This window comes from Macaca mulatta, chromosome 16 (assembly GCF_049350105.2).
Source record: "Macaca mulatta isolate MMU2019108-1 chromosome 16, T2T-MMU8v2.0, whole genome shotgun sequence".
Classification (NCBI taxonomy): domain Eukaryota; kingdom Metazoa; phylum Chordata; class Mammalia; order Primates; family Cercopithecidae; genus Macaca; species Macaca mulatta.
The window spans coordinates 86341748-86366213 of record NC_133421.1 but is presented as its reverse complement, the minus strand read 5'-3'; the positions used below and the strand labels follow the sequence as shown (position 1 = coordinate 86366213).

General features: G+C 47.1%; 2 long non-coding RNA genes across 2 annotated transcripts in view; one reads left to right on the top strand and one right to left on the bottom strand.

The window, feature by feature from the left end:
• Nucleotides 1–24466, bottom strand: part of LOC100426884 (uncharacterized) — a 110073-nt gene that overhangs the window by 56033 nt on the left and 29574 nt on the right. The window lies entirely within an intron of this gene.
• LOC144335982 (uncharacterized) lies at nt 634–13830 on the top strand. The gene is made up of 3 exons (XR_013407333.1): nt 634–2144; nt 8835–8974; nt 12595–13830. It is a non-coding gene; the product is annotated as an uncharacterized LOC144335982 (long non-coding RNA).

Here is a 24466-nt window from a genome sequence, read left to right as displayed (position 1 = left end):
TGTTTTTCTGAGACAGAGTCTTGCTCTGTTGCCCAGGCTGGAGTGCAATGGTATAATTTTGGCTCACTGCAACCTCCACCTCCTGGGTTCAAGCGATCCTCCTGCCTCAGCCTCCCAAGTAGCTGGAATTACAGGTGTGTGCCACCACATCAGGCTAAATTTTGTATATTTAGTAGGGACAGGGTTTCACCATGTTGGCCAGGCCAGTCTCGAACTGCTGACCTCAAGTGATCTGCCCACCTTGGCCTCCCAAAATGCTGGGATTACAGGTATGAGCCACCACGCCTGGCCTTGTCTTTCCCTTGTTAATCTGTCTTTTTATTCCAGGAGGCCAGCTCAGCTAAGAACTTATGAGAGGTAAAGGAAAAAAATGTTTCTTCTTCCCCTACAACAGCTATGCTGAATTCCATCATAGTAAACAGAGCCCCTGTTCCTCCAGGAAAACGTCACTTTTGGAAGTCAGGTGTTAAAAGCACAGCCAGGCAGCTCCCGGCTCTACAGCGGAAGCCCAAACGCCTCCAGGGTTTTCCATTCATATTCCTTTACCACCTGTTCACGGATCTTGTCTCCGCAGCATATGTCAAGGCTGTTTTTCTGGGAAGGGAAATACAAAAAAGGGAGACAATTTTATCCTTTTTTTTTTTTTTTTTTTGCAAAGTCTTCATCTCTGCTCACTGAGACCTGATGTGGCAGCCACCACCAGCCTCCCGGGCGGGAAAGCCATGCGCCAGAGGGCCCCCTCTGAGATGCTCAAAGTCCGCATTCCTACAGAGCTCCTTGGCAGCTGTCTCTCTGTACTTGTACAAATGGAATTCAAATTCTTTGTACATCTGGTTATTCTGCTTCTCATCGGGATTGAGGGAAGGTGAGAGCACCTGGCAGCTGAGGAATTCTAGAAGAATCCTGTCAGGTCCAGAAGTCTTAGTAAAGCCACCCTGGAGGTTATAATCTCAGTTACTCAGAAAGGGAAATTAGGAAAGGCACTCGGGTGATTTGTTCTAGGTTGAGGTGTAAAACCCGCCTCCACCTTTGATGGGAAATTCCAAAAACCTCTAAATCCCCCCCAGAGCTACTCTGGGACATCGGAAGTCGTCAGCTCAGGAGCTTCAGAGACTGCCGGTCTCCTTCCAGTCTAGAGGGGGAGATGACTGTCGCTCAAACCTGCAGCCAATCAAGTCCCACTCCTTTACTTGACCAGTTAAAGAAAAAAGGCCCAGAAGTCACAGTGAGAGCCCCATCCCAAGCCTTTCTGTGATTGACAGGAGCCTCGTCCAATGAGAAGCGAGCCATGGTTATCCCTGGCACGTGCAGTCAGCACGGCGGAACAGTCCCCTGGTCTCAGAGGCAAAAAAAGGCAGTGACTCGCAAGTGGCAGGGTCGTTGAGTTGTTTGGTGCAAACGAATCCACTGTGCCCTCATTTCAACTTGATTACATCGGCAAAGACCCTGTAAGGTCATATTCACAGGTTCTGAGCAGACGTGAATTTGGGGCAAAAATCCACATGGGCAGTTATGTGGGACCCATTCACCACCACCCTTGCCAGGGCCTTAGAACTGATAACCCAGTACTTTAACCACTGGAACTGGGTCTACAACAGCATAATAGATCAGGATGAAAAGAAATTGAGTAAATTAAAGGGAGACGCATATTCCTATAGTGGCAAATGGGGGCAATGAGCGAACATTCTTCCACTGTGTTCCCAAAATCCATCTACAAAGAGAGAGAGGCAGAGAGAGATAGAGAAAGATAGAAGTAGTAAGGAAAAAAACAGTGTACCCTATTCCTTTAAAAGCCAGGGTAAATTTACAACCTATAATTGATCATTGAAGGTCTTCTCCTTGACCCTACAACACTCCATTACTACCTTGTTGTCACTGTAAACAAGAGTGTAGCCCAAAAGCACTGAGGCCACTGACAACCAGTAGCCTTCCTATCAAAAATCCTTAACCCAGGAACCCGTGGATGGGCCAAATGCATTCAGTCAGTAGCGGCAACTGCTTTGCTAAATGTAGAAAAACAACCTTTAGAGGAAACCTCATTGTGAGCACACCTCACCGGTTCAGAACTATCCTAAGTCAAAAAGCAAAAATGTCGCTTACTAAGTCAAAAATCTTAAAGTATAGGTCTATTATGTTAGAAAAGGGTGATTTAACATTAACCACTGAAAATTCCCTTAACCCAGCAGGTTTCCTAACAGAGGATTTAAATCTTAATTACCATACAAAGGTCCGACCAGACCTAAGAGGAATTCCCTTCAGGACAGGATGGATAGATGGCTCCTCCCAGGTGATCGAGGAGAAAAAAACACAATGGGTATTCAGTAATTGTTAGGGAAACTCTTTGTAGAAGCAGAGTTAGAAAAATTGCCTAATAACTGGTCTGCTCAAACGTGCGAGCTGCTTGCACTCAGCCAAGCCTTAAACTACTTACAGAATCAAAAAATTGTATCTCAATCCTGACCCAAAAGGTTACCTACACCCTCTCTGAAATGAATTTGCATAAGAACTGTTGTTTATGGGAATGCATCTTGATGGGGCAGCTGGGTTGTTATGAAATACTCAGGAACCCAGCCCAGCTCTAGGACTCACCCCTGAGAACAAGGCAATGTTGGGCAAGCTGGTAAAGGACCACTAGAATCCAGCAGCCCCCTTTCTTTGTGGTCAAGAGAGGTGGAAAAATGGGTACAGGACTGCTACATCAGTGAGCGTAACTAATCCGATAAGCAGAGGTCCATGGGTGGTTACGCACCCTGGAAAGGAATAAGCATTAGGACCATAGAGGACACGCTAGGACTAATGCTCATCGGAAAATGACCAGGGGTGCTGGCATCCCTATGTTCTTTTTTCAGATGGGAAACGTTCCCCCCAGGCAAAATGCCCCTAAGATGTATTCTGGAGAATTCGGCCCAGTCAGAGTGTATATACCTTTTTCCCTGTCAGACTTGAAGCAAATTAAAATAGACCTAGGTAAATTCTCAGATAATCCTGATGGCTACATTGATGTTTTACAAGGGTTAGGACAATCCTTTGATCTGACATGGAGAGATACAATGTTACTGCTAAGTCAGACACTAACCCCAAATGCGGGAAGCGCCGCCATAACTGCAGCCTGAGAGTTTGGCGATCTCTGGTATCTCAGTCAGGTCAATGATAGGATGACAACAGATGAAAGAGAACGATTCCCCACAGGCCAGCAGGCAGTTCCCAGTGTAGACCCTCATTGGGACACAGAATCAGAACATGGAAATTGGTGCCACAAACATTGACTAACTTGCGTGCTAGAAGGACTAAGGAAAACTAGGAAAAAGCCTATAAATTATTCAGTGATGTCCAGTATAACACAGGGGAAGGAAGAAAATCCTACTGCCTTTCTGGAGAGACTAAGGCAGGCATTGAGGAAGCACACCTCTCTGTCACCTGACTCTACTGAAGGCCAACTAATCTGAAAGGATAAGTTTACCAGTCAGCTACAGACATTAGGAAAAAAACTTCAAAACTCCGCCTTAGGCCTGGAACAAAACTTAGAAACCCTACTGAACTTGGCAACCTCAGTATTTTATAATAGAGATCAGGAGCAGCAGGCGGAACAGGACAAACAGGATAAAAAAATAAAGGCCACTGCTTTAGTCATGGCCCTCAGGCAAGCGGACTTTGGAGGCTCTGGAACAGGGAAAGGCTGGAAAAATCAAATGCCTAATAGCACTTGCTTCCAGTGCGGTCTACAAGGACACTTTAAAAAAGATTGTCCAAATAGAAGTAAGCCGCCCCCTCATCCATGCACCTTATGTCAAGGGAATCACTGGAAGGCCCACTGCTCCCGGGGACAAAGGTTCTCTGAGTCAGAAGCCACTAACCAGATGATCCAGCAGCAGGACTGAGGGTGCCCAGGGCAAGCACCAGCCCATGCCATCACCCTCACAGAGCCCAGGGTAAGCTTGACCATTGAGGGCCAGGGGGTTAACTGTCTCCTGGACACTGGTGCTGCCTTCTCAGTCTTACTTTTCTGTCCCGGACAACTGCCCTCCAGATCTGTCACTATCCGACGGGTCCTAGGATGAGCAATCACTAGATACTTCTCCCAGCCACTAAGTTGTGACTGGGGAACTTTACTCTCTTCATATGCCTTTCTAATTGTGCCTGAAAATGAAACTAGGCCGCATAAAACTTAGAAACTAGGCCTCATAAAAAGAACTTAAAAAAATTAACACCAGGTGGCTCTGGATAGGGTCCCACCCTGCCTCAATAGGGTCCCACCCTGATAGGGTCCCACCCTGCCAATTCTGGGAAACAACCTCATGGGGTCCCACCCTGCCAATTCCGGGGGTCCCACCCTGCCTCGAAGTTCCCGGAATCAACAACTCCAGGAAAAAACCTCATAAGGTCCTGCTCTAACCAATTAGAACAAGACACCTTGCTCAGGCCATAGACAGACCCAATTACCACGCGCCTAAAGCTTTGTTTGAATTTCGCGCCCTAAGCTGTGTTTGAACTTGTATTTGCCTATATAAACAGCCTGTAACAAGCAGTCAGGGTCCCAGGGCCAACTTAGAGCTTGGGACCCTAGCGCGCTAGTAATAAATAACTCTCTGCTGTGAATCTCGTGTCGGTGATCCTTCGCGGCGACCCCTGCCCAGGAAGGAATCGACAGTTCGGTTCCAACACCAGCCACTAAGTTGTGACTGGGGAACTTTACTCTCTTCATATGCCTTTCTAATTGTGCCTGAAAGCCCCACTCCTTTGTTAGGGAGAGACATCCTAGCAAAAGCTGGGGCCATTATACACTAGAATTAGGAGAAGGAAAAAGGATAAATAGCTATACAGACTCTAAGTATGCTTACCTATACCTCCACGCCCACGCAGCAATATGGAGAGAAAGGGAATTCCTAACTTCCGAGGGAACACTTATGAAACATCAGGAAGCCATTAGGAGATTATTACTGGCTGTACAGAAACCTAAAGAGGTGGCAGTCTTACTGCCGGGGTCATCAGAAAGGAAAGGGAAACAGAAGGGAACCGCCAAGCAGATATTGAAGCCAAAAGAGCTGCAAGGCAGGACCCTCCATTAGAAATCCTTACAGAAGGACCCCTAGTATTGGGGTAATCCCCTCCAGGAAACCAAGCCCCAGCACTCAGCAGGAGAAATAGAATGGGGAACCTCATGAGGATATAGTTTCCTCCCCTCAGGATGGCTAGCCATCAAAGAAGGAAAAATACTTTTGCCTGCAGCTAACCAATAGATATTACTTAAAACCCTTCACCAAACCTTTCACTTAGGCATTGATAGCACCCATCAGATGGCCAAATCATTATTTACTGGACCACGCCTTTTCAAAACTGTCAAGCAGATTGTCAGGGCCTGTGAAGTGTGCCAAAGAAATAATTGCCTGCACTTCAGACCATACATTTCAACCTCCTTCTGTCTGTAACCTCCTTCTTAAGTCTGTCTCTTCCAAAATCGAAGCCATAAAACTACCAATCATTCTTCAAATGGAGCCCCAGATGCAGTCCATGGCTAAGATCTACCGCGGACCCCTGGACCAGCCTGCTAGCCCATGCTCCAATGTTAGTGACATCCAAGGCACCCCTCCCGAGGAAATCTCAACTGCACAACCCCTGCTACGCCCCAATTCAGCAGGAAGCAGTTAGAGTGGTCGTCAGCCAACCTCCCCAGCAGCACTTGGGTTTTCCTGCTGAGAGCGGGGACTGAGAGACAGGACTAGCTGGATTTCCTAGGCCAACTAAGAATTCCTAAATGTAGCTGGGAAAGGTGACTGCACCTATCTTTAAACACAGGGCTTGTAACTCACCTCACACCCAACCAGTCAGGTAGTAAAGAGGGCTCACTAAAATACAAATTAGGCTAAAGCAGGAGGTAAAGATATAGTCAAATCATATATCGCCTGAGAGCACAGGGCGAGGGAAAATGATCGGGATATAAACCCAGGCATTTGAGCAGGGAGTGGCAACCCCCTTTGGGTCCCCTCCCATTGTTTGGGAGCTCTGTTTTCACTTTGTTAAATCTTGCAACTGCACACTCTTCTGGTCCGTGTTTGTTACTGCTTGAGCTGAGCTTTCGCTCACCGTCCACCACTGCTGTTCACCACCGTCCCAGACCCACTGTTGACTCTGGGCAGGGTGTCTGCTGCATTTCTGATCCAACGAGGCACCCGTTGCTGCTCCCAGTCGGGCTAAAGGCTCGCCATTGCTCCTGCACAGCTAAGTCCCAGGTTCGTCCTGATTGAGCTGAACACTAGTCACTGGGTTTCACGATTCTCTTCCATGACCCACGGCTTCTAATAGAGCTATACCACTCACCGCATGGCCCAAGGTTCCATTCCTTGGAATCCGTGAGGCCAAGAACCCCAGGTCAGAGAACAAAAGGCTTGCTGCAATCTTGGGAGCAGCCCGCCCCCGTCTTGGGAGCTCTAAGAACAAAGACCTGCCTGTAACAGAGTGACGTGGTGTGATCACAGCTCACTGCAGCCTCAATCTCCTGGGCTCAAGCCACCCTCCCACCTCAACCTCCTGAGTAGCTGGGATCACAGGTGCACGCCACCATGCCTGGATAATGTTTTAAAATAAAGCATAAGGAGGCTGTCACTCTGTTTCCCAGGCTGGTCTCAAACTCCGTGGCTCAAGCAATCCTCCTGCCTCAGCCTCCCAAAGTTCTGGGATTATTGGCATGAGTCACTGCTCAGGGTCTTTATTCAACAAATTTCTGTTCAGTGCCTGTCCTGTGCCAGGCTGGGCAAGGTGCTGAAAACTGATTAGGAAGGCATACAGTTCCTGTCCTCATAGACTCACTCACATCTAAGGGAAGGCAGACAGTTAAGCTAAGCGTGCAGTGTGATGCAATTGGGGAGGGGCAGGGAGCTGTAAGAATAAATAGCAAGAAGGTAGTGGTTACAGTTTCACAACGTGAATATACCAAACAATCACCTGAATTACACAACCTAAAAACGCAACAAACATCTTATCTGTGTTCTTGGGAAATAAGGAGAATCTTTTAAAATGCTTTAGTACATAAGACCCACTGTAATAAAGATGCAAAAAATGGAATCTTCCCACCCCGTCGCACATCACTACAGACATCTAACAGATTATCTTACACGTCAGGCAGGAAGAAAACAGAACACATTATCATTTAGCGTATTCATCAGCTACACTCATTTTATTAACTTGTGCTTCAGAAGCTTACCAAGAAAGAGCTGGTGGCATAACAGGGGTGCAATTAATGCTACCATCTAGGACACTGTCCAAAGAAACACACAAGATTGGGGGAAGGTGGAATAAGGCACCTGCTTCTGAGAAGGATCATTGTCTTCGGCCTCAAAAAAAGATGACATCTCTTTAGTTAGCGTTTCTATTTTTTTTTTTTTTTTTTTTTTTGAGACGGAGTCTTGCTCTGTAGCCCGGGCTGGAGTGCAGTGGCCGGATCTCAGCTCACTGCAAGCTCCGCCTCCCGGGTTTAGGCCATTCTCCTGCCTCAGCCTCCGGAGTAGCTGGGACTACAGGCGCCCGCCACCTCGCCCGGCTAGTTTTTTGTATTTTTAGTAGAGACGGGGTTTCACGGTGTTAGCCAGGATGGTCTCGATCTCCTGACCTCGTGATCCGCCCGTCTCGGCCTCCCAAAGTGCTGGGATTACAGGCTTGAGCCACCGCGCCCGGCCTAGTTAGCGTTTCTAATAGCATAGTTCCATAACTTCCTGAATACTATCAAAAGCAGAACTCTGGCTTGTGTGAAGAACAGACTATTGCCAGGGACCCACCCAAATGCCCTTTACCAGAAAGCAAAACACTACCCAGCCTAATGGCTGACACCTGTGACCTTCTCTGGAGGCTCCTGGAGAGCCTCTCGCCCTGACACGCTTGGGACATTCCACCCCATCCCCACTCCTGGGGAGCTGATGTCCCACTTAAGGGGTACAAAAGGTGACAGGACAATTCCGTGTTGGGATCTAGCTTGAGATCCTGGCAGTTCCGGCTGAGCCTTTCACCTGAGACTTCGCTTATCTTTTTCTTCTCTCCTTTATAGGTGTTTCCTGACCAGCCCTGCCTCAGTGAACCACATGCCCCAAATTCCTGGCTTAGGCTCTGCTTCTGGGAGAGGCCACCTAATACGGAGGCCTTTCTGGGTGGTTTTAACTCACACAGTTGCCTCTAGTTCTGGGAGTAAGTCCAACCCTGAACCGGACATCCCTTTCTTATATAAGGTCACATGGTATTATCTAGTCTCTTTCTTGCTATGAAAACTCTACCAGAAATACATTTAGAACTGGCTTTCTCAGAAGCCTAGTTCTCTCATAAATTTGAAATAAAATTTGGACAGGAACATATAATCTGTTCAATAAAAGAAGCTGCCATAAAATATAGCGCCCACTCTGGCCAGATGTGGTGGCTCATGCCTGGAATCCCAACACTTTGGGAGACAGAAGTGGGAGGATCACCTGAGGTCAGGAGTTTGAGACCAGCTTGGCCAACATAACGAAACCTGTCTCTTCTAAAAGTACAAAGAATTAGCCAAGCGTGGTGGTGAGCACCTGTAATCCCAGCTACTTGGGAGGCTGAGGCAAGAGAATCGCTTGAACCTGGGAGGCAGAGGTTGCAGTGAGCTAAGATAGTGCCACTACACTCCAGCCTGGGTGACAGAGCGAGAATCCATCTAAAAAACAAACAAACAAACAAAAAACCATAGCTCCCACTCTGGTCAGGTATGGAGGCTCACACCTGTAATCCCAACATTTTGGGAGGCTGAGGGGGAAGGATTACTTGAGACCAGCCTGGGCAATATGGCAAAACCCCTTCACTATTATTTAAAAAAAAAAAAAAAGTAGATGGGGCACAGTGGCTCACACATGTAATCCCAGCACTTTGGGATGCCAAGGCGCGAGGATCATTTGAGGTCAGGAGTTCAAGACCAGCCTGGCCAACATGGTGAAACCCCGTCTCTACTAAAAATACAAAAATTAGCTGGGTGTGGTGGCAGGCACAAGTAATCCCAGCTACACAGGAGGCTGAGGCGGGAGAATCTCCTGAGCCTGGGAAGCAAAGGTTGTAGTGAGCAGAGACTACGTCTAAAAAAAAAAAAAAAATTAACTTTGTAAAACAAAAAAAATTTTTTTTTTTTTTGAGATAGAGTCTCACTCTTGCCATCCGGGCTAGAGTGCAATGGTGTGATCTTGGCTCACTGCAACCTCTGCCTCCTGTGTTCAAGCAATTCTCCTGCCTCAGCCTCCTGAGCAGCTGGGATCACAGGCGTGCACCATGCCCGGCTAATTTTTGTATTTTTAGTAGGGACGGAGTTTCACCATCTCAGCCAGGCTCGTCTTGAACTCCTGACCTCAAGCGATCTGCCCGCCTCGGCCTCCCATAGTGCTGGGATTACAGGTGTGAGCCACCGTGCCCAGCCTAAGATCGGCAGTTTTTGATCTTGTTCTTTTTTGCAGTGAGGAATCAGGTGGGGCTTTTCGAAGCTTCTAACAGTGAGAGTAGGCAAAGGGTCCAAAAGTTGCTGCTGGGTTGAGGGTGCATTGGAGAGATCAAGAGAGATTCAGAAGCAGGACAGATGTTTGTGTTAGTAATGTTAGGGGCACTTCAACCAGAGTGACTCCATCTTGAATAGGGACTGGGTAAAATGAGGTTGAGACTTGCTGGCTGCATTCCTAGGGGGTTAGACATTCTTAGTTACAGGTTGAGATAGGAGCTCACTAGATACAGGTCACAAAGACCCTGCTGATAAAACAGGATGCAGCAAAGAAGCCAGCCAAAACCAAGATGGCAACAAAAGTAACCTCTAGTAGTCCTCACTGCTCATTATATGCTAATTATCATGTATCAGCGTGCTAAAAGACATTCCCACCAGCACCACGACAGCTTAGAAATGCCACAGCAATGTCCGGAAGTTACCCTGTATGGTCTAAAAGGGGGAGGAACCCTCATTTCCAAAAAGTCCCCACCCCTTTCCTGGAAAACATAATAATCCACCCCTCGTTTAGCATATGATCAAGAGATAACCATAAAAATAGCCACCCATTGGGAGGCCAAGGGCAGGCGGATCATGAGGTCAGGAGATCAAGACCATCCTGGCTAACATGGTGAAACCCCATCTCCACTAGAAATACAAAAAAAAAAAAGCCACCCAGCAGCTCCTGGGGCTGCTCCGCCTATGGAATAGTTATTCTTTTGTTTCTTTACTTTTCTAACAAACTTGCTTTCACTTTACTCTGGACTCACCCCAAATTCTTTATTGTATGAGATCCCAGAACCCTCTCTTGGGGTCTGGATTGGGACCCCCTTCCAGTGACAGTAATGGAAAGTCTAAAGTGTACTCAGAGGATAGTGTTGCATTCATGCTGGTTCTCCATGGCAGTCCTCACATGTCCTGTTGACTGTATGTATTTATTTTTGACAGAAGGTCTCACCCTGTCACCCAGGCTGGAGTGCAGTGGCGCTGTCACGGCTCTCTGCAGCCTCGAACTCCTGGGCTCAAACGATCCTCCCACCTTAGCTTCCTGCGCATGTGCCACCACACCCTGTTAATTTTTTTTCTCTCTTTTTGGTAGAGACAAGGTCTCATGATGTCGCCTAGGCTGGTCTTGAACTATTGGGCTCAAGCGATCGGCCTCCCAAAGCACTGGGATTAATGGCATAAACCACTGTTCCCCGCCTTGACTGTATTTAAAAGAAAGCTTAAAGTCAAACATTGTGTTCACAGAAGGAGAAAAGTATACTTTACCAAGCTTGAGCATTTATACTTATCTACAAAATTGTTTGCAAATCAGTTTATACAAAAATGTGTCATTCTCTGGATTATCACATACTGGGTGGACACAAAGAATAGTTCTGTGCTGGCACTGGGGAACTGGGAACCAGAGGCCTGACCCTGACCCCCTTCACATACACACACACACACACACGCGCACACACACACACACACACACACACTCACACACACACACTCACACACACACCAGCTTCCTCAGAATCTCAAGGCAGGTTGGGTGCAGTGGCTCACACCTGTAATCCTAGCACTTTGGAAGGCCAAGGCAGATGGATTCCTTGAGCTCAGGAGTTCAAGACCAGCCTGGGCAACATGGCAAAACCCCATCTCTACTGAAAATACAAAAGTTAGCCAGGCATGGTGGTGTGCGTCTATAGTCCTAGCTACTCAGGAGGCTGAGGTGGGAGGATAGCTTGAGCCCAGGAGTTCAAGACAGCAGTGAGCCATGATCGTGGCGCCACTGTACTCCAGCCTGGGTGACAGAGTAAGACCCTGTCCCCCCAGCTCCCCTCAAAAAAATAAATAAATAAAATAACTCAAGGCAAATAGCACACCCAGGGTGATGCATGACATGGTGTCTACCCTTAGCTGAGCACGAGGGCAGGAAGAAACAGGGTCTGCACGCCCTACCATTTCGCGTAAGCACAGCACTCCTGAGCGTAGGAGGAGATGAAAGACAAACTCTTGACACAGCCAACCCCAGGCATGGGTGGAGAATTCCTCTCTTACAGATTCATCGTACTTATCTAACCTTGCTCGTTGTTTCAGGGGTGTCAGAAAACAGCAATGAGTATCATTGTCTCAGAGTCAGGGGCTAGTGAAATCAGGACCATGTCAGGCGATGCAATTCGGGTCCGGAAGAGACGCTTGGCAAGAAAGGGGTTTGGGTCAAGGGAATAGGTATGTTTCTTACTTAGGCAGACACCGTTTAGACAACCAGAGCACAGTCATGCGTCACAGGGCTTAGCTGGGCATGGAGACACACATCACTTCTGGCTGGGGGCATCTGTGAACGTATAAACATACCCACACATCTCATAAGAACCTCGTCCTCTTGCCAAATTGTCCTCCAGCCTCTAATGTTAGAAACAAGAGAGAGTTCAATGTTAGGCTAATTCTCTTTCCCTTTTAAGGAGATGCTCTTGCCCTTGGAAGCTTGCAACATTTCCTCTTTTTTGTTTATTTATTTATTTTTTTGAGATGGAGTTTCCCTCTCGTCGCCCAGCCTAGAGTGCAGTCGTGTGATCTCGGCTCACTGCAACCTCCACCTCCCTGGTTCAAGCGATTCTCCTGCCTCACCCTCCTGAGTAGCTGGGATTACAGGTGTGCGCCACCATGCCCAGCTAATTTTTGTATTTTTAGTACAGACGAGGTTTCACCATGTTGGCCAGGCTGGTCTCAAACTCCTGACCTCAGGTGATTGGCCTGCCTCAGCCTCCCAAAGTGCTGGGATTCCAGGCGTGAGCCACTGAGCCTGGCAAGGACACTTACTATTATTTGATTAAAGTTCCCATCTGGTCCCTTCCTCATTCTCCTTCAGTAGAGGGCAGTTCTGGGTGTCTCCCTTCCTTTGGTTGTGCAGTCCTCCCAAATTAGTCACTGTCTTTTAACCTGCTTACAGCTTTGTATTTCCCCAGCAACCAGGTCCAGCATCTAGAGTTTCTCAAGAAGTGATGTGATGGCCAGGCACGGTGGCTTATGCCTGTCATCTCTTTGGGTGCCTGAGGCAGACAGATCGCTTGAACCCAGGAGTTTGAGACCAGCCTGGGCAACATGGCGAAACCCTATCTCTACAAAAAAATACAAAAAACTAGCCGAGTGTGGTGGTGCGTACCTTAGTCCCAGCTACTCAATAGGCTGAGGCAGGAGGATGATTGAGCTTAGGAGGTCAAGGTTACAGTGAGCTGTGATGGCACCACTGTAAGGCAGCCTGGGAGACAGAGTAAGAGCTTGATTCAGGAAAAAAAAAAAAAAAAGAGAGAGAGAAGTGATATAAGAAATAATGGTTTCATCTTTGTGGGTAAGGGATAAACAAACAGCACGTCATGAGGTGCCTGCTGGAGCCCAGGAAGAAAATGCCACCACTCCTGGGGCTCCCCAGGTGTAAGCAGCAGCTCTACCCTAAAGACAGGGCCCAAGAACAACCTCACTACCTGTGAAGCTGCCCTCCAAGTCTTCCAAAATCTGAAGGTTTAAAACAATGACCGTGTATCTGCTTATGATTTTATAGATCAGCGATTTGTGCTGGGATCAGCTTCTTTCTGCTCCGGCGTGGCGTTTCCTATGCAGCTGCCGACGTTCAGCAGGTAGGTAAACAGACTCAGCCTCTTGTTAGGAGGAGTGATAAAGTCACATTGCAAAGGAGTGTGCGTTCAATGCCAATGCCATCTTTGTCAGCAGTCCAACAGATCTGGTGACACCAGGTTTGCATGCAGAGTCCAGCTCTTACCCTGTCCGATGCCTGGCAGTGTAGTTCTTCCTCCACAAAGAGCCCAGTCTTTCTCAAGGCCTAGGTCTGTCCCCGACACATCACTTTTCAGTCTGCTCAGGACTGTATCAGCCAACGTTTGTATAACACTTCCTGTTTCCAGAACTGTTGCAAGCACATTTAATGAGCACAGCAATCCTCATGAAGTTGGTACTATCATCATTTCTGTGCTATAGGTGAGGAAACCGACGCATAGAGAGTCTAAGTAATTTCCCCTGGGTTCACACGGTTAACAAATACAGCTGAGACTGTTGGGCTTTGGAGTCCACTCTCTTAAGTGCTCTACTGCTGTTTGGTGTGTTTGAAGCTCAGAGATGTTCAAAGTGTTCTCTTCCTTGGCATTCCTTCCCCCTTCCTTTGTATTCCAAGGGAACCCAGCTAAGGGATTCTTGGGGAACAGTGGCTGTAGCAGATGTCCCTGACTCTCTCTGTCCCTACAACTGCCTCTCTGAAGTAAGACAGCAGCCAGGGAGGCAATCACACAGGACTTGGCAAGTACATCTGAGATCCAGGGCTCCCTGGGGAAAGGAGCAGGTGAGGACTTGCTTTGTTTTGGTGCTGAGGTGGGAGACTGTCACTAGGGACCAGCAGCAGAAAGGAGAGCTTGCCTGGTCTTGCATTCCGGGGAAACATGCAGCCTCTGGGAGTTTCCCAAGAGGACTCAGCCAGAGTAGACTGGAGGCTGGGGAGGCATGCACAGCTTCAGAGTACCAGCTGGAGGTCACTGGGTGGCACTGCCCTCACCACACACCCATGCCTACACACACATACGATCTCAGTTACGTCCTCTGTTTCTTAATCCAGTTCTCAGTGCTTTCATAGAGTATAAAGTTGACTTCAAATAAGTGATCATGTGACCAGGCAGTGAGACTGGCATCCGAGATCTTGCCGCTGGAACTGTCCATTTGGGACAACACCATTGTATTGCTGCCACCAGGGATCTGCCACCAGCCCAGTGGACTCTTGATCTATCCATGCACAGTTGTAAGAAACTCTGTTTATCTTGGCCAGGTGCAGTGGCTCATGCCTGTAATCCCAGCAGTCTGGGAGGCAGAGGTGAGCAGATCACAAGATCAGGAGATTAAGACCATCCTGGCTACCACGGTGAAACCCTATCTCTACTAAAAATTAAAAAAAAAAATTAGCCGGGAGCAGTGGTGGGAACCTGTAGTCCCAGCTACTCAGGAGGCTGAGACAGGAGAATGGCGTGAACCCGAGAGGCGGAAGTTGTAGTGAGATGACATCGTGCCACTGCACTCCAGCCGGGGTGACAGAGCAAGACTCTGTCTCAAAAAAAAAAAGAAAAAAGAAACTCTGTTTATCTCTGCATCTCTGTATCAATCTCTCAAGATTCGAAGTCCCAGGAGCACCCAGGTGGCAGACGCTGCCCTGTGCTTGTGTTCTGGCTGCCATGAGCAGGGAGAGGGCCATCAGTCCTTCAGCTTCCCTGGCAGGAGGGGGACCCTTCCCTCTATGTATTCAACAATTGCAAACACTATCATGTTGTGCAACCATCACCACTGTCCATCTCCAGAATTGTTTCATCATGCATAACAGAAACTTTGTACTCATTAAACACTAGGCCAGACACCGTAGCTCATGCCTGTACTTTGGGAAGCCAAGGCAGGTGGATCACTTGAGCACAGGAGTTCGAGACCAGCCTGGCCAACATGGTGAAACCCCGTCTCTACCAAAACTACATAAAAATTAGCCAGGCCTGGTGGCATGCGCCTGTAGTCCCAGCTACTCCTTGGGAGACTGAGGTGGAGGGATCACTTGACTCTGGGAGGTTGAGGCTGCAGTGAGCTGTGGTCGTACCCCTACACTCCAGCCTAGAGAACAACAGAGCAAGACTCCATCACTAAAAAATAAATAAATAAATAAATAAATAAATAAATAAATAAATAATTTTTTTTTTTTTTGAGACGGAGTCTCGGTCTGTTACTCAGGCTGGAGTGCAGTGGCGCGATCTCGGCTCACTGCAACCTCCACCTCCCTGGTTCAAGCGATTCTCCTGCCTCAACCTCCTGAGTAGCTGGGATTATAGGCACGCGCCATCGCACCCAGCTAATTTTTGTATTTTTAGTAGAGATGGGGTTTCACCATGTTGCTCAGGCTGGTCTTGAACTCCTGACCTTGTGATCCGCCCGCCTTGGCCTCCCAAAGTGCTGGGATTACAGGCATGAGCCACTGTGCCCGGCCTAAAATATATAAATTTAAAAATGAATTTAGCAAGATCTCAAAACACAGATAATTACACAAACCATTGCATTTCTATATATCAGCAATGAAAAAATAAAGAAATGAAACTTTAAAAACAAGGTTGTTTACAATAACATCAAAAAGCACCAAACAGAGGGCGGGTGCAGGCGCGGAATCTTTCCCACGGCCCCCTGTTGGAGCCCGGCGAGCCGCACGAAGGGGAAGGTAGAATTAGAAGATCACGTGATGTTGGAGTAGGGGGATTTATCTTGGTGACTTGGGGAAGCTGGTTTCATTGGAGGTATAATTATGCAAAGCAAATAATCCAGGAAAGAATTGCCAGAGAAGGAATGAAAAATAAGATCTATGAAACCACCCACTTTGATCCTGAAAGAAAACCAACGGCAACAGCAGCAATCAAACAGGGTATAGAAAACCAGACCCCCTGAAGTCAGCGTGAACGAAGCTAAGATCAATCACATAAGACATTTTATGGACAATAAGTTCTTAATCAAGTAAATAAAGTATGTTTAAGTTGAAAAAAAAAGGACCAAATGCCTAGGTATACATTTACGGAAAAATGAGCACAATTGCATACTGAAAACTATGAAATATTATTGAGAAATTCACCCAAATACATGGAACTATATATAATGTTTCTAGATATCCCATTTACCCAAATTAATCTATAATGTGATCCCAACCAAATCCCAACAGGATTTTTGTAGAAATAACAAGTGGCTTCTAAAACATTTGGAACTGCAAAAGGCCAAGAATAGCCAAGGCAATACTGAAGAAATCCCACAAAGCCAGAGGCCTTACATCACCAGATATCCAGATGTTTACATAGCTACAGTAATGAAGGCAATGTGGTGTTGCCACAATGATAGACTGACCCAAGGAAAGCAGTAGTGTCCAGACAAGATGAAGAAAACTAAGAGAACCGTCCCCAGAACTACCCTGAAAGAATAACTAAAGGAAGCTCTTTGAACAGGAAGGAAATGATAAAAGAAGAAAACATGGGACATGGGGAATAAAGAAAACAATGGAGCCGGGTGTGGTGGCTCACGCCTGTAATCCCAGAACTTTAGGAGGCCAAAGCGGGTGGATCACTTAAGGCCAAGAGTTCAAGACCAACCTGGCCAACATGGTGAAACCCCATCTCTACTAAAAATACAAAAATTATCTGGGTGTGGTGGTGCACACCTGTAATCCCAGCTACTCGGAAGGTTGAGGCGAGAGAATCGCTTGAACCCGGGAGGCAGAGGTTACAGTAAGCTGAGATCATGCCACTGCACACCAGCCTGGGTGACAGAGTGAGACTCTGTCTCTTTTTTTTTTTTTTTTTTTTTTTTTGAGACGGAGTCTCGCTGTGTCGCCCAGGCTGGAGTGCAGTGGCCGGATCTCAGCTCACTGCAAGCTCTGCCTCCCGGGTTTTTACGCCATTCTCCTGCCTCAGCCTCCCGAGTAGCCGGGACTACAGGCGCCCGCCACCTCGCCCGGCTAGTTTTTTGTATTTTTTAGTAGAGACGGGGTTTCACCGTGTTAGCCAGGATGGTCTCGAACTCCTGACCTCATGATCCGCCCGTCTCGGCCTCCCAAAGTGCTGGGATTACAGGCTTGAGCCACCGCGCCCGGCCGACTCTGTCTCTTAAAAAACAAACAAACAACAAACAAAAACAGAATGCTAAAAGTAAAATAACCTACAGGAAGGCAGGAGAAAAAGGTGATGGTAGGGCAGGTAGAGGGTGGAGGGAAGAAATAGCAAGCCAGGCAAAGAGGAACGCAGAAGCAAGAATGGGGCGAGACAGCAACATGCACATGTGGGGCCTACAAGACAGTAGGTGATGCTGTTGCAGAAAATATAAGGCAAGAATCTTACTAGAGCAGCAGGCGAGGTCCAGCTCACTGGGAGCCATGAATGAGAGGTGTCAGAGCTCGGGCTTATTTTCTAGATGCTGGGCCTGAGGACAAAATTCAACTTGTGAATTCCCTGTGAGAATTTTGTTTTTCAAAATCAGTAGGCCCCAGCTACTCTCCTGCTATTTCATCTACACAGAGTCTGCCACTTTCAAATCTTCCAGCTGAGCCTTTGGCATTTACCTCCACACTTTGAAATTACATGTGTGCATTGACAATTATGTTTTAGATATCTACCAATGTCTCCCAGGGAAGATGAGGATCCGGCTCCCAGCCCTGCCCCACCCTCTCACACGTGCACATTTCCTTCGTACGCATTTCCTACACACGTTTTTCCTCTGCTCTCACTCAACAACAATCAACACAGAAGACTTCTGTGACCAGATGTGTGCGGATCTCTCCCTGCCAACAAGCAGGCAATCAATTCTGCAGTGGACACCAGCTGGGTGTCCTCTAATTCAGTTCACTTCTGAGACCATCTGCCTGGAGACGGCATCAGACCACGGGTTGAGGGCTCAGTCACACAAGACTGCTCCCTCCCACTTCCAATTCCCATCGCAACCCCCAGCGGTTGTGTTACTTGTGCTACTGACTAACTGGCTATACATTTGGGTTCCCATGACTCACTCCTCAAGTTCAATTAAATTGCTAGAGCAGCTCACAGAGGCAGGAAACACTTAAGTTTACCAGTTTAATTGTAAAGGACACAGATGAAGAAATGCATAGGGCAAGGTATGAGGAAGAGACACGCAGCTTCCATGCCCTTCCTGGGCACCCCACCCTCCTGGAACTTCCACATGCTCCGCTATCCAGAAACTCCCCAAACTCTGTCTTCTTGGGCCTTCTATGAAGGCTTCATTGGATAGGCACGATTGACAACCGTGTAGAATTGAGATTAAACAAAAATGGTTTGACCGGGCATAGTGGCTCATACCTGTAATCCCAGCACTTTGGGAGGCCAAGGCAGGTGGATCACCTGAGGTCAGGAGTTTGAGACCAGACTGGCCAACATGGTGAAACCCCATCTCTATTAAAAATACAAAAATAGCTGCAGGTGGTGGCACACACCTGTAATCTCAGCTGCTTGGGAGGCTGGGGCAGTAGAATTGCTTGAACCCAGGAGGCAGAGGTTGCAGTCAGTCAAGATCATGCCACTGCACTCCAGCCTGGGCAACAGGAGGGAAACTCAGTTTCAAAAAAAAAATTAGCTTCTCATTTATGATAAAATAACGTTTTTTTTCCAAAATGTTGACATTTTCAAGAAGTTAAAAAAAAAGTCTTCCCATTAATGAGTATACAGAAAAAAATAAAAAAGAAACTTCTTAAACCCTGAAAAGCAGTAGGTTCTAACTGTGTGAATCACAAGTGCTAATAATCCATTTTCTGACTGATCTAGAATATCCGGTTCATATTCAAATTTAAGCCATCAACTGTATTTTCTTTTTCCAAACTCGGTTTCTACTCAGCTTCAACTCAATACATAAATTTGTCTTTTTATAAACTCTTGAAATACAACTGAAACAATTTTCATCATTGCTTTTCTTTATAAAATAATTAATCATCTAAAAATGGTTTTGATTGAAATGACAGAAACAACCTCTGATACATAATTAGAACATCTAATACATTTTGATTCGGAACTTGCTTGACATTCATGCCAATTTCAGATACTGAGAAATAAACTGATTTTAGTAAAAATGTGTTTTTACAAAATGCTTACACATGGTTGTTTTAGAACATACAGTACTTGAAGTTTTGATATCTTGGTTTTGCAAATCCGTAATCCATAGTTCATCTTATGTGAAAAGCATGTATATATACTTTTAAAGCCTTTGATTGAAGTTAAGGATAACTTTATAGTTTTAAAATATCTAATGAAGCATATTTCAGCTAAAAAGAAAAATTTACGTTTTTATTAGGGAAAATTTCAAATATATACAAAAGTAGAGACAATATTGTAATGAACCCTCATATGCCCATTATGCAGCCCCAACAATGATCCACTCACAGCCAATTCATTTCATCTGTGTCCCCAGCCACTCTCCACTTCCGGCCCAGACTTGGTTATTTTTAAAGAATCCCATATATCATATTCTTTTGTTTGTAAATATTCAGTATGTATTACTAACAATAAGAACACTTTTTTTTTTTTTTTTTTGAGATGGAGTCTCGCTCTGTCGCCCAGGCTGGAGTGCAGTGGCTGGATCTCAGCTCACTGCAAGCTCCGCCTCCCGGGTTTACACCATTCTCCTGCCTCAGCCTCCCGAGTAGCTGGGACTACAGGCGTCCGCCACATCGCCCGGCTAGTTTTTTGTATTTTTTAGTAGAGACAGGGTTTCACCGTGTTAGGCAGGATGGTCTCGATCTCTTGACCTCGTGATCCACCCGTCTCGGCCTCCCAAAGTCCTGGGATTACAGGCTTGAGCCACCACGCCCGGCAAGAACACTTTTTTAAAATAACCATAATGCTACTATCACACATTTTCTTTCTTTCTTTCTTTTCTTTTGAGACGGAGTCTCACTCTGTCTCATAGGTTGGAGTGCAGTGGCGTGATCTCGGCTTACTGCAACCTCCGCCTCCTGGGTTCAAGCGATTCTCCTGTCTCAGCCTCCTGAGTAGCTGGGATTACAGGCACCCGCTAACACCCCAGGCTAAATTTTGCATTTTTAGTAGAGACGGGGTTTCGCCATATTGGCCAGGCTGGTCTCAAACTCCTGACTTCAGGTGATCTGCCTGCCTCGGCCTCCCAAAGTGCTGGGATGACAGGTGTGAACCACTGCACCCAGCCTCTTTCTTTTTTAAAATAGAGATGGAGTCTCATTAGGTTGCCCTGGCTGGTCTCAAACTCCTCGGCTCAAGATATCATCTTGCCTCTGCCTCCCAAAGTGCTGAATTACAGTGTGAGCCACCACACCTTGCCACACATTTTAAAAGTTAACAATTCCTTAGATTTATCAAACATCCAGCTCAATTTTCCTGATTCAAAAAATAGAATTTTAAGATGACAAATCAATGAGGAAGTCAACATTACATTAAAAACCATTGCAGCCAGGCACGGTGGCTCACGCCTGTAATCCCAACACTTTGGGAGGCCAAGGCAGGTGGATCACTTGAGGTCAGGAGTTCGAGACCAGCCTGGCCAACATGGTGAAACCCCATCTCTAGTAAAAATACAAAAATTAGCCGGGTGTGGTGGCGAGCACCTGTAATCCCAGCTACTCTGGAGGCTACGGAAGGAGAATCGCTTGAGCCCGGAAGGTCGAGGCTGCAGTGAGCCAAGAGTGTGCCACTTCACTCTAGCCTGGGCAACAGAGTGAGACTGTCTCAAAAAAAAAAAAAAAATTGCAAAAGATGGACTTCCAGCATGAGAACGCTGCAGCCCCACTTTCCAGGGAAAGTGGACTCCAACCTGGTCAACATGGCAAAACCCTGTCTCTACCAAAAATACAAAAATTAACCAGGTGTGGTGGCACGTGCCTAGACACTTCTAAGTAAACAAAAAGAGGATTTATTGCTAGCAGACACACATTACAAGAAATATTAAAGGAATCTTCAGGCTGAAAGAAGATGGTAATTCAAATACACATGAGACAAAAAAAAAAAAAACACCTCTGGTAAAGGAAATTCTGTAATTATAAAAAACAGTATAATTTTATAATTATATATTATATAATTATATTTACATACAGTCATCCCTTATTATACATGGGAGATTGGTTCCAGGACTGCCTGTATAACCAAACCAAATCCGCACATACTCAAGTCCCATAGTTAGCACTGAAAAACCCATGAAAAGTTGGCCCTCTGTGTATGCAAGACCCTGTCTGTGCGAAAATAAAAATAAATTAGACGGGTAGAGTGGCACATGCCTATACCCCTGGTTCCTCGGGAGGCTAAGGCAGGAGGATCACTTGAGCGCAGGAGTTTAAGACTGCAGGAGCCGGGCATGGTGGCTCAAGCCTGTAATCCCAGCACTTTGCGAGGCCAAGGTAGGCAAATCACAAGGTCAGGAGATCGAGACCATCCTGGCTAACATGGTGAAATCCCATCTCTACTAAAAATACAAAAAATTAGCTGGGCGTGATGGCACACACCTGTGATCCCAGCTACTTGGGCGGCAGAGGCAGAGAATCGCTTGAACCCGGGAGGTGGAGGTTGCAGTGAGCCGAGGTCATGCCACTACACTCCAGCTTGGGCAACAGAGTGACACTCATCTCAAAAAAAAAAAAAAAAAGACTGCAGGATCCATGATTGCACCACTGCACTACAGCCTGGACAACAAGAGTGAGACTCTGACTTAAAAAAAAATAACAAGAAAGAAAGAAAAAAGTAATGCAGGGCTCCAGGGATGGCCTGTATACATAGCTGAACAGGTGTGCAGCTGATAGAGATCTGGGCCTCAGATGGAGACCAATTCAGGAGTCACAAACAGAAAGCTGGTTGTTGAAACCATGAGAGCAAAGAGTTGCAAGCTGGAGTTACTGGGAGCTAAGTGTCAAATTCAGAGAGACAGATGCAGCAGAATTAGAACTGGAAAATGTGGACTCCCTTTGGAAGGATGATTGCTAGTGACTTCAGTGGGTACAATTTCAATGGCATGGTAGGTAAGGAAGTCAGATGCAAAAAGAAGTGGAGACAGAATAGACTCTCTACCAAGAACTTGAACGAAAGAAAAACAGAATAACTACGAAGGGGGCCAGCTCAATGGCATTTTTTGTTTGTTTTGCTTCGCTTTGCTTTTTAGGATGAGCTATTTGGGGCATATTCGAAGGCTGTGATAAGGACCTTGCAGAGGGCGCAGGCAGGGCTGCTGAAGCAAGAGCTGAAGAGTAGCCGGGCGCGGTGGCTCACGCCTGTAATCCCAGCACTTTGGGAGGCCGAGGCGGGCGGATCACAAGGTCAGGAGATTGAGACCACGGTGAAACCCCGTTTCTACTAAAAATACAAAAAAAATTAGCCGGGCGCGGTGGCGGGCGCCTGTAGTCCCAGCTACTCAGGAGGCTGAGGCAGGAGAATGGCGTGAACCCGGGAGGCGGAGCTTGCAGTGAGCCGAGATTGCGCCACTGCACTCCAGCCTGGGCGACAGAGCGAGACTCTGTCTCAAAAAAAAAAAAGAGCTGAAGAGTGGGAGGTCACAGTGAAGAGGCTGGCTGTCCCTGGGAGGAGGAGAGTCTGGAGCAATAAGGTGAGGGTGCATGGGCATGATCATGCTGTGAGCAGAGGACTAACTGCCCTTTTGTTCCGGGCTCTTTTCAAGAATGTTGGTATAGGCCGGGTGTGGTAGCTCATTCCTGTAATCCCAGCACTTTGGGAGGCCAAGACGGGCAGATCACGAGGTCAGGAGATCGAGACCATCCTGGCTAACATGGTGAAACCCGTCTCTACTAAAAATACAAAAAACTAGCCGGGTGTGGTGGTGGGTGCCTGTAGTCCCAGCTACTCAGGAGGCTGAGGCAGGAGAACGGCGTGAACCCAGGAGGCGGAGCTTGCAGTGAGCCGAGATTGCGCCATTGCACCCTAACCTGGGTGACAGAGCGAGACTCTGTCAAAAAAAAAAAAAAAAAAAAAAGAACGTTGGTATAGCAAACTGCCTTGGAAGATAAAGATAGTGCCTCCCTCTGGAGCAGAGGGCCCATTTCCTCACTGTCCAACATAATAAAGATAATGTCTCCCTCTTAGACAAGGGCAGGTTTGCTTGCAGCCCATTATAAAAGATTGTGGTTCCCTTATCTCAGGGATTCTCAGCTGTCCTGCAATGGCATGGTAGGTAGGTTGTGTGTGCAACACCCACCTGGGCCTCTCTGTCTGACCCTCATGGGGCTTGAGGAGTAAAGAGAAGTGACACAAACATGATGTCTATGTTGCTTGCTGCACCATGAATAATAAAGTCCTTCGTCTCTGATCCAGTAGTCTTGTGTCTTCTACCAGCATCCACAGAACTATGGCAGGCTCACTGGTTAGCTTGTAAGTAGAGCAAAATCTGCACAGTTCTTAACAAAAGATGACTTTGAACTTAAGGGCATGGGAAGTTGAAGGTCACTCCTGATGGGCTCCATTTTCTCGCAGGTATGGCTGGGAAAAGAGGAGGCTTGAGGAAAGAAGTAAGTTCTAGAATCATTGTTGAGCAGGAGAGAAGCTGGAGCTGAGCAAGGATAAGGAAATGGCTGATGTTGAGAGCCAGCTGAGGCCAAACTTGTGTTCCCAATTCACTCTGGAATGAGCTACCCCCTGCCCACAACCCCCACGGCACTCAGCCAGGCCAGGGGCAGGCAGCACAGGAGAGGCAGAGGCAAGAGTGAATCCAGGTCAGAGTTTTGCTGGGCAGAAAGCCAGGAACACAAGAATCTGGGTTACTGATGCGGGAGTAGCTCAGATTATAACCCAGGGAGTCCTGCCTAGATAGGAAAGAAAGCTGCTGAGAGAGGATTGGCCCACTGGGAGAAAATGGAAGGATGGAGACTCTGGAGGTCCTGTGAGGCTGAAGATGGGAGGAAGGAGAACTCCAGGTGTGTGGATAGGAGACTTTGGTGTGAGGGGAGTACTGCCATTTAAGACACTGGAGGTGGACCCGGATCATTAACACAGATGGGGGGGTTAACTCCCACACAGGAGGAGAGGACTCTCTCCCCAACCCTTAAGACTGGAGTCCTGAGGCCTGGTGCAGTGGCTAGTGCATGTAATTCCAGCCATTTGGGAGGCCTAGGTGGGCAGATCACCTGAGGTCAGGAGTTTGAGACCAGCCTGGCCAACATGGTGAAACCCCCCTCCCAACTAAAAATACAAAAAAATTAGCCAGGTGTGGTGGTGCACTCCTGCTGTAATCCCAGCTACTGGGGAGGCTGAGACAGGAGAATCACTTGAACCCAGGAGGTGGAGGTTGCAGTGAGCCGAGATCACACCACTGCACTCCAGCCTGGGTGACAGAGTGAGACTCCGTCTCAAAAAAAAAAAAAAAAAAAAAGACTGGAGTCCTGGCAGGGAGAGGCTGGGCTGTGGTGGGGGCCAAGTTTGTAGGTGGAAAGTTAAATAAATTACTAATGAATGATTCTCCTTTTCTCCATGAAGTAGAAGGTAA